The sequence below is a fragment of the Phyllobates terribilis genome, unplaced genomic scaffold (assembly GCF_046119375.1).
Source record: "Phyllobates terribilis strain yellow unplaced genomic scaffold, ASM4611937v1 Scaffold_381__1_contigs__length_1843176, whole genome shotgun sequence".
NCBI classification, from domain to species: Eukaryota; Metazoa; Chordata; class Amphibia; order Anura; family Dendrobatidae; genus Phyllobates; species Phyllobates terribilis.
In genome coordinates, this window is record NW_027363141.1 from 628,403 (window position 1) to 643,019 (window position 14,617).

At 49.3% G+C, this 14,617-nt stretch overlaps 7 non-coding genes across 7 annotated transcripts; all 7 read right to left on the bottom strand.

Annotated features, from left to right (window-relative positions):
• Positions 1–1,200: 1,200 nt before the first annotated feature.
• LOC141224142 (U2 spliceosomal RNA) lies at positions 1,201–1,391 on the bottom strand. Its single transcript, XR_012291657.1, has one exon. It is a non-coding gene; the product is annotated as a U2 spliceosomal RNA (small nuclear RNA).
• Positions 1,392–2,506: 1,115 nt separating this feature from the next.
• LOC141224143 (U2 spliceosomal RNA) lies at positions 2,507–2,696 on the bottom strand. Its single transcript, XR_012291658.1, has one exon. It is a non-coding gene; the product is annotated as a U2 spliceosomal RNA (small nuclear RNA).
• Positions 2,697–3,811: 1,115 nt separating this feature from the next.
• LOC141223908 (U2 spliceosomal RNA) lies at positions 3,812–4,002 on the bottom strand. The gene has a single exon (XR_012291429.1). It is a non-coding gene; the product is annotated as a U2 spliceosomal RNA (small nuclear RNA).
• Positions 4,003–5,117: 1,115 nt separating this feature from the next.
• On the bottom strand, positions 5,118–5,308 carry LOC141223909 (U2 spliceosomal RNA). Its single transcript, XR_012291430.1, has one exon. It is a non-coding gene; the product is annotated as a U2 spliceosomal RNA (small nuclear RNA).
• A 1,115-nt stretch (positions 5,309–6,423) lies between these two features.
• Positions 6,424–6,614, bottom strand: LOC141223910 (U2 spliceosomal RNA). Its single transcript, XR_012291431.1, has one exon. It is a non-coding gene; the product is annotated as a U2 spliceosomal RNA (small nuclear RNA).
• Positions 6,615–7,729: 1,115 nt separating this feature from the next.
• On the bottom strand, positions 7,730–7,920 carry LOC141223912 (U2 spliceosomal RNA). Its single transcript, XR_012291433.1, has one exon. It is a non-coding gene; the product is annotated as a U2 spliceosomal RNA (small nuclear RNA).
• Positions 7,921–9,035: 1,115 nt separating this feature from the next.
• Positions 9,036–9,228, bottom strand: LOC141224155 (U2 spliceosomal RNA). The gene has a single exon (XR_012291670.1). It is a non-coding gene; the product is annotated as a U2 spliceosomal RNA (small nuclear RNA).
• Between the last annotated feature and the right edge of the window lie 5,389 nt (positions 9,229–14,617).

Here is a 14,617-nt window from a genome sequence, read left to right on the forward strand (position 1 = left end):
AGATGGCGATGCCGGAAGGCCAAGGGAAAACACTCAAGGACCCCAGACAAGACACTTGGTCTTAGCCAAAAGGCCGAGAAGCGATAACCAGAATTGGTTTCAAACTACGGAGCCACCCAAGGATCCTGAAAAGTCCATTTGTGGAGATGAGCTCCTGGACTCCCGTTAAGAAGACATGTTGTCAACCTCTAGATCCCTTACATGCCTGCACTTTTCGGCTTGCTGCTGCTGCAATCCACGCGTTTTAGATCTGCATAACTCCACCTCTTTAAACACAGCACCTTCACCCCCTGCTGTTCCCACCCGCCTCAACACCGTTGGAAGGGAGGAGAACCAATTAAGGCGGGGGGTGGGGTGGAACGAGCAGCTGTCTACCCTTAGCAGGAGGGCTCCTGATTACATACCTCTCCTGCTGCTGCTGCTGCTGGCTGTCCAGCAGCAGACTGAAGGTGGCTGCTGCTGTGCACAGGTATATAAAGGCTCAGAGCCTATTATGACACGCGCAGCCAGCGTTCCATTGCCACATTCCATCCACTGCAGGCAGGATACCTGGCTGGCTGAATGTCGCTGAGAAGCTCACAGAGACCGCCATAAGCAACAGTTTAACAGAATGCCACAGACTAATCAACCAAACTTTTTGGGTTGGGTTCTCTTTTATAGTCTGCAGGCATTAAATGAAAGAAGTCAGTGTTCCAGCAGAAGGAGACAACGTTTCAGAAAAGGCATTGTAGCAAACCAAAAAAGAAATTTTAAGCGCAGCAGAGTAACCAGCGCACATACCTGTTAGCTCAGGTGAGTTTAAAAGGCTGCTGTTGATAACAAGGGCATTTGCTAAATAGATGGTGTGTGTGCAACAATATACTGAAAGGTCAATTATATTGTGCAGCTTATCTCACCACCTGTAGTTATTTAGGTGAAAGCTCCAAAATGCTTGCCTAATATGTCTGTTTATCCAAAAGGAAGTAAAAAGGGAGAGCTAGAAAGATAGCATTGCATCACATTACATGGCAATGCAGTGCACAGTTGCTGAAGTTGAACCAAAATGAGCTTGTAATCTGGCTTCTGCAACTTTGAACATGAAAAATCCAATGAGGAGAAGAAAAGCAAAGCCAAAGAGTCCATCCCAAAATCCGACAAACAAGCAAAATGAACAAAAAACATTGAATTCAATTCTTTCTGATTTTAGAAACTGCATTAAAGAAGGGGTGCACCGGTCCTGGAGATACTGCAATACCAGGTCAATGCGTGGAGTGGACAGAGCAAGCTCTTTTTCCATCTCCCTGTTCTAAAAATCCATTTAATATATGGTCCCCAGATAGGGGACGTATCAGATATTAAACTGATAAGAACAGATACTACACTTGATCTTAGCCAAAAGGTCGAGAAGCGATAACCAGAATTGGTTTCAAACTACGGAGCCACCCAAGGATCCTGAAAAGTCCATTTGTGGAGATGAGCTCCTGGACTCCCGTTAAGAAGACATGTTGTCAACCTCTAGATCCCTTACATGCCTGCACTTTTTGGCTTGCTGCTGCTGCAATCCACGCGTTTTAGATCTGCATAACTCCACCTCTTTAAACACAGCACCTTCACCCCCTGCTGTTCCCACCCGCCTCAACACCGTTGGAAGGGAGGAGAACCAATTAAGGCGGGGGGTGGGGTGGAACGAGCAGCTGTCTACCCTTAGCAGGAGGGCTCCTGATTACATACCTCTCCTGCTGCTGCTGCTGCTGGCTGTCCAGCAGCAGACTGAAGGTGGCTGCTGCTGTGCACAGGTATATAAAGGCTCAGAGCCTATTATGACACGCGCAGCCAGCGTTCCATTGCCACATTCCATCTACTGCAGGCAGGATACCTGGCTGGCTGAATGTCGCTGAGAAGCTCACAGAGACCGCCATAAGCAACAGTTTAACAGAATGCCACAGACTAATCAACCAAACTTTTTGGGTTGGGTTCTCTTTTATAGTCTGCAGGCATTAAATGAAAGAAGTCAGTGTTCCAGCAGAAGGAGACAACGTTTCAGAAAAGGCATTGTAGCAAACCAAAAAAGAAATTTTAAGCGCAGCAGAGTAACCAGCGCACATACCTGTTAGCTCAGGTGAGTTTAAAAGGCTGCTGTTGATAACAAGGGCATTTGCTAAATAGATGGTGTGTGTGCAACAATATACTGAAAGGTCAATTATATTGTGCAGCTTATCTCACCACCTGTAGTTATTTAGGTGAAAGCTCCAAAATGCTTGCCTAATATGTCTGTTTATCCAAAAGGAAGTAAAAAGGGAGAGCTAGAAAGATAGCATTGCATCACATTACATGGCAATGCAATGCACAGTTGCTGAAGTTGAACCAAAATGAGCTTGTAATCTGGCTTCTGCAACTTTGAACATGAAAAATCCAATGAGGAGAAGAAAAGCAAAGCCAAAGAGTCCATCCCAAAATCCGACAAACAAGCAAAATGAACAAAAAACATTGAATTCAATTCTTTCTGATTTTAGAAACTGCATTAAAGAAGGGGTGCACCGGTCCTGGAGATACTGCAATACCAGGTCAATGCGTGGAGTGGACAGAGCAAGCTTTTTTCCATCTCCCTGTTCTAAAAATCCATTTAATATATGGTCCCCAGATAGGGGACGTATCAGATATTAAACTGATAAGAACAGATACTACACTTGATCTTAGCCAAAAGGCCGAGAAGCGATAACCAGAATTGGTTTCAAACTACGGAGCCACCCAAGGATCCTGAAAAGTCCATTTGTGGAGATGAGCTCCTGGACTCCCGTTAAGAAGACATGTTGTCAACCTCTAGATCCCTTACATGCCTGCACTTTTCGGCTTGCTGCTGCTGCAATCCACGCGTTTTAGATCTGCATAACTCCACCTCTTTAAACACAGCACCTTCACCCCCTGCTGTTCCCACCCGCCTCAACACCGTTGGAAGGGAGGAGAACCAATTAAGGCGGGGGGTGGGGTGGAACGAGCAGCTGTCTACCCTTACCAGGAGGGCTCCTGATTACATACCTCTCCTGCTGCTGCTGCTGCTGGCTGTCCAGCAGCAGACTGAAGGTGGCTGCTGCTGTGCACAGGTATATAAAGGCTCAGAGCCTATTATGACACGCGCAGCCAGCGTTCCATTGCCACATTCCATCTACTGCAGGCAGGATACCTGGCTGGCTGAATGTCGCTGAGAAGCTCACAGAGACCGCCATAAGCAACAGTTTAACAGAATGCCACAGACTAATCAACCAAACTTTTTGGGTTGGGTTCTCTTTTATAGTCTGCAGGCATTAAATGAAAGAAGTCAGTGTTCCAGCAGAAGGAGACAACGTTTCAGAAAAGGCATTGTAGCAAACCAAAAAAGAAATTTTAAGCGCAGCAGAGTAACCAGCGCACATACCTGTTAGCTCAGGTGAGTTTAAAAGGCTGCTGTTGATAACAAGGGCATTTGCTAAATAGATGGTGTGTGTGCAACAATATACTGAAAGGTCAATTATATTGTGCAGCTTATCTCACCACCTGTAGTTATTTAGGTGAAAGCTCCAAAATGCTTGCCTAATATGTCTGTTTATCCAAAAGGAAGTAAAAAGGGAGAGCTAGAAAGATAGCATTGAATCACATTACATGGCAATGCAATGCACAGTTGCTGAAGTTGAACCAAAATGAGCTTGTAATCTGGCTTCTGCAACTTTGAACATGAAAAATCCAATGAGGAGAAGAAAAGCAAAGCCAAAGAGTCCATCCCAAAATCCGACAAACAAGCAAAATGAACAAAAAACATTGAATTCAATTCTTTCTGATTTTAGAAACTGCATTAAAGAAGGGGTGCACCGGTCCTGGAGATACTGCAATACCAGGTCAATGCGTGGAGTGGACAGAGCAAGCTCTTTTTCCATCTCCCTGTTCTAAAAATCCATTTAATATATGGTCCCCAGATAGGGGACGTATCAGATATTAAACTGATAAGAACAGATACTACACTTGATCTTAGCCAAAAGGCCGAGAAGCGATAACCAGAATTGGTTTCAAACTACGGAGCCACCCAAGGATCCTGAAAAGTCCATTTGTGGAGATGAGCTCCTGGACTCCCGTTAAGAAGACATGTTGTCAACCTCTAGATCCCTTACATGCCTGCACTTTTCGGCTTGCTGCTGCTGCAATCCACGCGTTTTAGATCTGCATAACTCCACCTCTTTAAACACAGCACCTTCACCCCCTGCTGTTCCCACCCGCCTCAACACCGTTGGAAGGGAGGAGAACCAATTAAGGCGGGGGGTGGGGTGGAACGAGCAGCTGTCTACCCTTAGCAGGAGGGCTCCTGATTACATACCTCTCCTGCTGCTGCTGCTGCTGGCTGTCCAGCAGCAGACTGAAGGTGGCTGCTGCTGTGCACAGGTATATAAAGGCTCAGAGCCTATTATGACACGCGCAGCCAGCGTTCCATTGCCACATTCCATCTACTGCAGGCAGGATACCTGGCTGGCTGAATGTCGCTGAGAAGCTCACAGAGACCGCCATAAGCAACAGTTTAACAGAATGCCACAGACTAATCAACCAAACTTTTTGGGTTGGGTTCTCTTTTATAGTCTGCAGGCATTAAATGAAAGAAGTCAGTGTTCCAGCAGAAGGAGACAACGTTTCAGAAAAGGCATTGTAGCAAACCAAAAAAGAAATTTTAAGCGCAGCAGAGTAACCAGCGCACATACCTGTTAGCTCAGGTGAGTTTAAAAGGCTGCTGTTGATAACAAGGGCATTTGCTAAATAGATGGTGTGTGTGCAACAATATACTGAAAGGTCAATTATATTGTGCAGCTTATCTCACCACCTGTAGTTATTTAGGTGAAAGCTCCAAAATGCTTGCCTAATATGTCTGTTTATCCAAAAGGAAGTAAAAAGGGAGAGCTAGAAAGATAGCATTGCATCACATTACATGGCAATGCAATGCACAGTTGCTGAAGTTGAACCAAAATGAGCTTGTAATCTGGCTTCTGCAACTTTGAACATGAAAAATCCAATGAGGAGAAGAAAAGCAAAGCCAAAGAGTCCATCCCAAAATCCGACAAACAAGCAAAATGAACAAAAAACATTGAATTCAATTCTTTCTGATTTTAGAAACTGCATTAAAGAAGGGGTGCACCGGTCCTGGAGATACTGCAATACCAGGTCAATGCGTGGAGTGGACAGAGCAAGCTCTTTTTCCATCTCCCTGTTCTAAAAATCCATTTAATATATGGTCCCCAGATAGGGGACGTATCAGATATTAAACTGATAAGAACAGATACTACACTTGATCTTAGCCAAAAGGCCGAGAAGCGATAACCAGAATTGGTTTCAAACTACGGAGCCACCCAAGGATCCTGAAAAGTCCATTTGTGGAGATGAGCTCCTGGACTCCCGTTAAGAAGACATGTTGTCAACCTCTAGATCCCTTACATGCCTGCACTTTTCGGCTTGCTGCTGCTGCAATCCACGCGTTTTAGATCTGCATAACTCCACCTCTTTAAACACAGCACCTTCACCCCCTGCTGTTCCCACCCGCCTCAACACCGTTGGAAGGGAGGAGAACCAATTAAGGCGGGGGGTGGGGTGGAACGAGCAGCTGTCTACCCTTAGCAGGAGGGCTCCTGATTACATACCTCTCCTGCTGCTGCTGCTGCTGGCTGTCCAGCAGCAGACTGAAGGTGGCTGCTGCTGTGCACAGGTATATAAAGGCTCAGAGCCTATTTTGACACGCGCAGCCAGCGTTCCATTGCCACATTCCATCTACTGCAGGCAGGATACCTGGCTGGCTGACTGTCGCTGAGAAGCTCACAGAGACCGCCATAAGCAACAGTTTAACAGAATGCCACAGACTAATCAACCAAACTTTTTGGGTTGGGTTCTCTTTTATAGTCTACAGGCATTAAATGAAAGAAGTCAGTGTTCCAGCAGAAGGAGACAACGTTTCAGAAAAGGCATTGTAGCAAACCAAAAAAGAAATTTTAAGCGCAGCAGAGTAACCAGCGCACATACCTGTTAGCTCAGGTGAGTTTAAAAGGCTGCTGTTGATAACAAGGGCATTTGCTAAATAGATGGTGTGTGTGCAACAATATACTGAAAGGTCAATTATATTGTGCAGCTTATCTCACCACCTGTAGTTATTTAGGTGAAAGCTCCAAAATGCTTGCCTAACATGTCTGTTTATCCAAAAGGAAGTAAAAAGGGAGAGCTAGAAAGATAGCATTGCATCACATTACATGGCAATGCAATGCACAGTTGCTGAAGTTGAACCAAAATGAGCTTGTAATCTGGCTTCTGCAACTTTGAACATGAAAAATCCAATGAGGAGAAGAAAAGCAAAGCCAAAGAGTCCATCCCAAAATCCGACAAACAAGCAAAATGAACAAAAAACATTGAATTCAATTCTTTCTGATTTTAGAAACTGCATTAAAGAAGGGGTGCACCGGTCCTGGAGATACTGCAATACCAGGTCAATGCGTGGAGTGGACAGAGCAAGCTCTTTTTCCATCTCCCTGTTCTAAAAATCCATTTAATATATGGTCCCCAGATAGGGGACGTATCAGATATTAAACTGATAAGAACAGATACTACACTTGATCTTAGCCAAAAGGCCGAGAAGCGATAACCAGAATTGGTTTCAAACTACGGAGCCACCCAAGGATCCTGAAAAGTCCATTTGTGGAGATGAGCTCCTGGACTCCCGTTAAGAAGACATGTTGTCAACCTCTAGATCCCTTACATGCCTGCACTTTTCGGCTTGCTGCTGCTGCAATCCACGCGTTTTAGATCTGCATAACTCCACCTCTTTAAACACAGCACCTTCACCCCCTGCTGTTCCCACCCGCCTCAACACCGTTGGAAGGGAGGAGAACCAATTAAGGCGGGGGGTGGGGTGGAACGAGCAGCTGTCTACCCTTAGCAGGAGGGCTCCTGATTACATACCTCTCCTGCTGCTGCTGCTGCTGGCTGTCCAGCAGCAGACTGAAGGTGGCTGCTGCTGTGCACAGGTATATAAAGGCTCAGAGCCTATTATGACACACGCAGCCAGCGTTCCATTGCCACATTCCATCTACTGCAGGCAGGATACCTGGCTGGCTGAATGTCGCTGAGAAGCTCACAGAGACCGCCATAAGCAACAGTTTAACAGAATGCCACAGACTAATCAACCAAACTTTTTGGGTTGGGTTCTCTTTTATAGTCTGCAGGCATTAAATGAAAGAAGTCAGTGTTCCAGCAGAAGGAGACAACGTTTCAGAAAAGGCATTGTAGCAAACCACAAAAGAAATTTTAAGCGCAGCAGAGTAACCAGCGCACATACCTGTTAGCTCAGGTGAGTTTAAAAGGCTGCTGTTGATAACAAGGGCATTTGCTAAATAGATGGTGTGTGTGCAACAATATACTGAAAGGTCAATTATATTGTGCAGCTTATCTCACCACCTGTAGTTATTTAGGTGAAAGCTCCAAAATGCTTGCCTAATATGTCTGTTTATCCAAAAGGAAGTAAAAAGGGAGAGCTAGAAAGATAGCATTGCATCACATTACATGGCAATGCAATGCACAGTTGCTGAAGTTGAACCAAAATGAGCTTGTAATCTGGCTTCTGCAACTTTGAACATGAAAAATCCAATGAGGAGAAGAAAAGCAAAGCCAAAGAGTCCATCCCAAAATCCGACAAACAAGCAAAATGAACAAAAAACATTGAATTCAATTCTTTCTGATTTTAGAAACTGCATTAAAGAAGGGGTGCACCGGTCCTGGAGATACTGCAATACCAGGTCAATGCGTGGAGTGGACAGAGCAAGCTCTTTTTCCATCTCCCTGTTCTAAAAATCCATTTAATATATGGTCCCCAGATAGGGGACGTATCAGATATTAAACTGATAAGAACAGATACTACACTTGATCTTAGCCAAAAGGCCGAGAAGCGATAACCAGAATTGGTTTCAAACTACGGAGCCACCCAAGGATCCTGAAAAGTCCATTTGTGGAGATGAGCTCCTGGACTCCCGTTAAGAAGACATGTTGTCAACCTCTAGATCCCTTACATGCCTGCACTTTTCGGCTTGCTGCTGCTGCAATCCACGCGTTTTAGATCTGCATAACTCCACCTCTTTAAACACAGCACCTTCACCCCCTGCTGTTCCCACCCGCCTCAACACCGTTGGAAGGGAGGAGAACCAATTAAGGCGGGGGGTGGGGTGGAACGAGCAGCTGTCTACCCTTAGCAGGAGGGCTCCTGATTACATACCTCTCCTGCTGCTGCTGCTGCTGGCTGTCCAGCAGCAGACTGAAGGTGGCTGCTGCTGTGCACAGGTATATAAAGGCTCAGAGCCTATTATGACACGCGCAGCCAGCGTTCCATTGCCACATTCCATCTACTGCAGGCAGGATACCTGGCTGGCTGAATGTCGCTGAGAAGCTCACAGAGACCGCCATAAGCAACAGTTTAACAGAATGCCACAGACTAATCAACCAAACTTTTTGGGTTGGGTTCTCTTTTATAGTCTGCAGGCATTAAATGAAAGAAGTCAGTGTTCCAGCAGAAGGAGACAACGTTTCAGAAAAGGCATTGTAGCAAACCAAAAAAGAAATTTTAAGCGCAGCAGAGTAACCAGCGCACATACCTGTTAGCTCAGGTGAGTTTAAAAGGCTGCTGTTGATAACAAGGGCATTTGCTAAATAGATGGTGTGTGTGCAACAATATACTGAAAGGTCAATTATATTGTGCAGCTTATCTCACCACCTGTAGTTATTTAGGTGAAAGCTCCAAAATGCTTGCCTAATATGTCTGTTTATCCAAAAGGAAGTAAAAAGGGAGAGCTAGAAAGATAGCATTGCATCACATTACATGGCAATGCAATGCACAGTTGCTGAAGTTGAACCAAAATGAGCTTGTAATCTGGCTTCTGCAACTTTGAACATGAAAAATCCAATGAGGAGAAGAAAAGCAAAGCCAAAGAGTCCATCCCAAAATCCGACAAACAAGCAAAATGAACAAAAAACATTGAATTCAATTCTTTCTGATTTTAGAAACTGCATTAAAGAAGGGGTGCACCGGTCCTGGAGATACTGCAATACCAGGTCAATGCGTGGAGTGGACAGAGCAAGCTCTTTTTCCATCTCCCTGTTCTAAAAATCCATTTAATATATGGTCCCCAGATAGGGGACGTATCAGATATTAAACTGATAAGAACAGATTTTTTGATTGAATATATCTTTTATTAGCACAAAAAATAAGTTAACAGACAGTGTACAGTGCCGCAGCCCAGTACACACAGAATTCTACATCATATTTACATAGCATGAGGATACGACGCACTAACTAGACACATCACACCCCTATGCTACACAAAACACTCAATCTGAAAGAAAAAGCATGTCAATTAATACAGTACGACGAACCGTGATAAGGGATGGGGATTGGGAAAAAGGGGATGGGGAGGGGAAAATCACAGGCCCGAAGCTTTATTGAAAGACAAGACACATAAGGGGAGAGGGGGAGGAGGGGTTTAGTCCTCGTCCTCGTCCTCCGGACCGTCCATGATGGAATAGTCTCTGAGCAGGCTGTGGATCAGCCTGCGGCAGTCCTGGATGGACATCCTCTCCCTCCTCAAGATGAGCCGGTTCCTGGCGACCCAAACGGCATCCTTGAAGCAGTTCATAAGGCGCCAAGCCTCCTGGATGGCTCCGACGGTATGAACCCCAGGGAAGAGTCCGTAAAGCACAGAATGGTGCGATAGGCTCGCCCTGGGGACAGAGTTCCTCAGGTCGTCCTCAAGTGCAGTCAATAGGCGCTGTGCAAATCCGCAGTCCCAAAAAGTGTGCAAAGATGTTTCCTCCACGAAGGGGCACCTTGGGCAGTACCGGGTCTTGCACAGGTTCCGGGCATGCATGAATGACCGGACGGGCAGTCCGCCCTGAATCGCCATCCACGACAAGTCCTTGTGCCCGTTGGTCAGCCTGTCAGACGACACATTTGTCCACACAGTCTCCAGCGTGTCCTGGTGAAGTCCTGTGATGTTCTCCACGTCATCCTTGGCTCTGATTAGCTTGTGGATAGTTTTGGGCTTCCACAAGTCGGGCTTGAGTCCCTCCAGTTGATGCTCCCCCACAAATTGAACGACGTCTCCGTAGAACCATGGCGTCGTCCAGTTGTAGGGGAAGGAGCTGTCCCACTTGTCCCAGCCGAGTCGCCTCCAAAGAGGAAGCAGGAAGAAGCGAGACATGGACCTGCCCGCGGAGCCATTCTTGACTTGCAAAGTCCGGCGGACACAATCACACACAAAAGAGGATCGCAGGAGGGTGGGGATATCTGGAACGCCCTTCCCACCCTTGCGAGGCTCCTTGTACATGACGGCCCGCCTGACTCTGTCCATCTTGGATCCCCAGACAAAGTGAAACACTGTCCTGGTAATGGCCCTGCACACAGTGACGTGTGGGGGCCAGGCCTGCGCCGTGTACTGCAAGACGGGCAGGACCTCATTACGCAGGACGAGTGCCTTACCCTCACAAGTGAGGTGTCTGAGGCTCCAGAGTCCGATCCGTTGCTTCACCTTGGCCAAGCGTTCTTGCCAGGACTTGAGGGCCGCTCCTTCCTTCCCGAACCAGACTCCCAGCACCTTGAGGAAATCCGGTTGAATGTTGAAGGGCAAGGGGGCGGAGGAGGCCGGCTGCCAATCCCCGAAGAGCATGGCTTCCGACTTCCTGCAGTTGACTTTGGCCCCTGAAGCCCGGCCGAACCTCTCACACGTCTGGACGAGGGCGTCGACTGAACCACGATCAGCGCAGAAGACGGTGACGTCGTCCATGTAGAGCGAGCACTTGACCTCGTGTCGTCCCGGACCCGGTGCGGTGATCCCTCTGATCTCTCCATTCTGCCGGATAGCCTCTGCGAAGAGTTCTATAACACAAACAAAAAGAAGAGGTGATAGAGGGCAGCCTTGTCTGACCCCAGAGAGGACAGGGAAGGGGTCAGTCTTCCAGCCGTTCACCAACACCGAGCTGTGGATATCAAAATACATCAGACGGACATACGAACAAAACATGTTACCCAAACCTAACCGGTGCAGAGCTCGGCCCATGAACTCGTGGGAAACCCGGTCGAAGGCCTTCTCCTGATCCAAGGAGACCAGGGCCGCGTGTGCGCGGCGGACCTTGATGTACTCGACCGTGTCCCGCACGAGAGCGAGGCTGTCTGCGATGCGACGTCCAGGGATGCCGCAGGTCTGGTCCGGGTGGATGATCCGTCCGATGACCGTCTTAAGTCGTGTCGCCATCGTCTTGGCCAGGATCTTGTAGTCCACGTTGAGCAGAGTGATGGGACGCCAATTCCTCAGGTCGCACCTCTCTCCCTTCCGCTTGTACAGGATCGTGACCATTCCTTCCCTCAAAGATGGAGGCATTCTACCCTCCACCACCATCTCCTCGTACAGGTCCAACAGGTCCGGACAGATGAGGTCTCCCAGCGCTACATAGAGCTCCGCTGGAAGACCATCACTGCCCGGGGTCCTGCCGGTCCTAAAGGATTTAGCGGCAGAGAGCAATTCGCCCACCATCAGAGGTTTGTCCAAGGCTGCCGTGCCTGCAGGATCAAGATGGTTAGTGATACCTGACAGGAACTTATCAGCAGCGTCGGGGTCGGTAGTCTTGTGGGAGTAGAGTTCGCTGTAGAAGTCGCTGACGACCCTCATCACGTCCTCCTTCCCACGTCGCATGTTTCCGCTCTCGTCTCGCAGCTCGTTCAGGGGCGTGTGACCGGCATGAAGTTTCCTGAAAAAGAATGAGTTACATTTCTCACCCTTCTCCAGATTCTCCACTTTGGAACGGAAGACGATTCGCTTGGACTCCTCCTCAAAGTGCCTTTTCAGGCTCTTCTTGGTCTCCTCCAGCTCCTCCCTCACGTCCCAGCCGCAGTGAAGAAGGTCCTGCAGCGACCGCAGCTCGCGCTGCAGCCCTCTGAAGTCCCTCCTCTTCTCACACTCCTGTTGTCGACCCTTGGCCTGAAAGAAACAGCGAAACTCAAGTTTAACATATTCCCACCAATCAGAGACTGTTTGGAAGCTACCCTTGTAGGACTGCCACATTGCGTAGGCTGCTCTCAGCTCCTCCACGACTTCATCCTGAGCCAGCAGAGCACAATTCAGCTTCCAGGAGCCGGGGCCGGATGGAAAACCGTTGCCGAGGACACCTTGTAAGTGAATGGCTCTGTGGTCGGAGAAGAAGCAGGAGACCATCGAGTGCCTACTCTGCCTGACTGCCCGAGAGGTGAACACAAAGTCAATCCTGGAGCGGAGTGAGCCATCGGGTCGGCTCCACGAATAGTTCGTGGAGCCTCTCCCCATGGAGCCCACCACGTCCTGAAGAGAGGCCTCGGTTACCATCTCGATGAGCAGCTTGGACGTGATGTCCAACTTGGCAGATGTGCCAGAACTACGACCGTCCTCCTCGATGGGGCAGTTGAAATCCCCGGCCATCACTAAGGTCCTGGTGGTGGCAAGCTGAAGCCGCAGGGTCTGGAAAAGCTCCAAACGCTCATTCTTCAGTGGGGACGCATACACGTTGATGAACCTGACAGGTTCTCCCGCCCAGTTGCCATCTACAACAAGAGCCCTGCCGCAGATGAGCTCCTGGACGGACTCAAGCGTGAATGCGCCCCCCCTGATCAGAATTGCGACCCCCGCAGACTTGCAGTCACCCCCACCGGACCAGTAGGATGGACCGTGGGACCACTCCCTGGCCAGATGTTTGAAGGACCTAGAGGAGGGAAGGGAACATTCCTGCAACATATAAACATCACACAACTGGGAAGTAAGGAAGGCATAAATAGTCTGACGTCTGAACTTGTCCTTGATGCTCCTGACATTAATGGAAAATAAGTTAATATTAGCCATCATGTAGGGAAAAAAGAAAAAGTTAGCGCAGGCAATACACCTTAGTTACCACTCCGGTCGGGTGGTCCCTCGTCGGTGTTGACTGCTGGTGACGGGATCACCAGCAGGCCCTCTTCCTCCATCTGGTCAAGCAGCGCGGCCTCAATCTCGGCGACCACCAGTTCCTCCTCTTCTGGCTCGGCCACCAGGGTCTCAACCATGTGCTCCATCTCTTCTGGCTCAGGGAGGGTATCCTCCTTTTCGCCTACGAAATCCAGAATCTTCTTTTTGGAGGATTCAGTAGCAGGGCTGTCCTCCACCTTCCTCTTTCCCCGGGTTGGAACTGGGGAGACAAGAAGGGGAAAATCCTCCTCGGAATAGATAGCGGCGGGTGGAGGAAAGGTTAATTCCACCGCTACCATGGTCTGGGGAGGGAGAGTGGCTGCCGGGGCAGGGGAAAGGACACCTGCTGAGGAGTAGGGGAAGGAGGAAGAGGAAGTGGAATCCTCAGCAGGGGTGGCCGGGGTGGGGGGGGGATTGGACGGGGGTGGCAGGGGGAGGGATCGAGAGAGGGGTGACAGAACTCTTACCCTCCTTTGACTTTTTCTTCTGCTTCGGAGCTGCTGGGACCGTCGCTGGGGCTTTGGCCACCGACTCCTTGACCGCTTTGGCCTTGGTCGTCTCGGCCTTGGCCGCTGGGGCCTTGGTCGTCGCGTCCTTGACCTTCACAGGCCTGGTCGTCGGGGCCTTGTCCTCCGTAGCTGGGGTCGTCGCAACCACCGATGCCCAGGATCTCTCACGCCTGGGGCAATCCTTGTACAGATGAGCCGCCAGCCCACACAGGTTGCAGGACGTCTTCTTCGGGCAGTCCTTCGAGCTGTGTCCCGTCACTCGACAAATCCTGCAGGCATCCTCCTTGCAGTCCTTCATCTCGTGGCCGTTCTTGCCGCATCTCCTGCAGTTCCGCGGCATGTCCGGGTAATAGATGAGGCCGTAGGAGTTGCCCAGGGAGAATGTCGGGGGCAGGTGCCGAAGTCCGTCTGAGTACGCCAGGTCCCTGTGAAGTCTAACGGTCACCGACCACTTACCTGTCCAGAAGCCGAGTCCATTCAGGATGTGAGAGGGTTCCTTCACAACCAAACAGAAGCGTCTCAGGAAGGTACAGATGTCTTGGCCTGGGGTGTGCGGGTTGCGCATGGAGACCGTGATCCTCCTTTCATCCCTCTGGATAGGGCAGCTACCTGTAAAGGCAGAGAAAGAATTATCCGGTCCTTTTGCGCTTACCATTTCCCAGAACCTCCTGCAGGTGTTCACAGTGGCGAAGGTGACGAAGAAGATCCCCGTCAAGAAGGTCTGGATGCTGAGGGTGTCCGACCTGGAGAAGCCTCGATCCAGCAGCATCTTCTGGCAGAACACGTCCGAGGACATGTCCGGCACCCTCCCATCCACTTCCTTCAGCTTCAGGGCCACCGTCTGCCGCATCCATGGCTCCAGGGCTGGAGCTTCGTGGCGGGGCTTCTGGGGTCCCTTCTGCTGGCCAGTCGTGGAGGCAGAGTCCTTGGGGTCAGAATCGGCTCCTGGCTGGGCCCTCCTGGCTGTCCCCAGCTCCAGGCTCTTCTTTTCGGCCTTCCTCGCAGCGCTTGCCATGGCTTTCCTCCTGCAGTTACTTCTTGGAGCTGGATCTGGAACTCTTCCCGGAATGGGTGGAGCTATGCAGATTCTTCTCCCGTCGTGTTCTGGACAAATTCCCCGAAAGG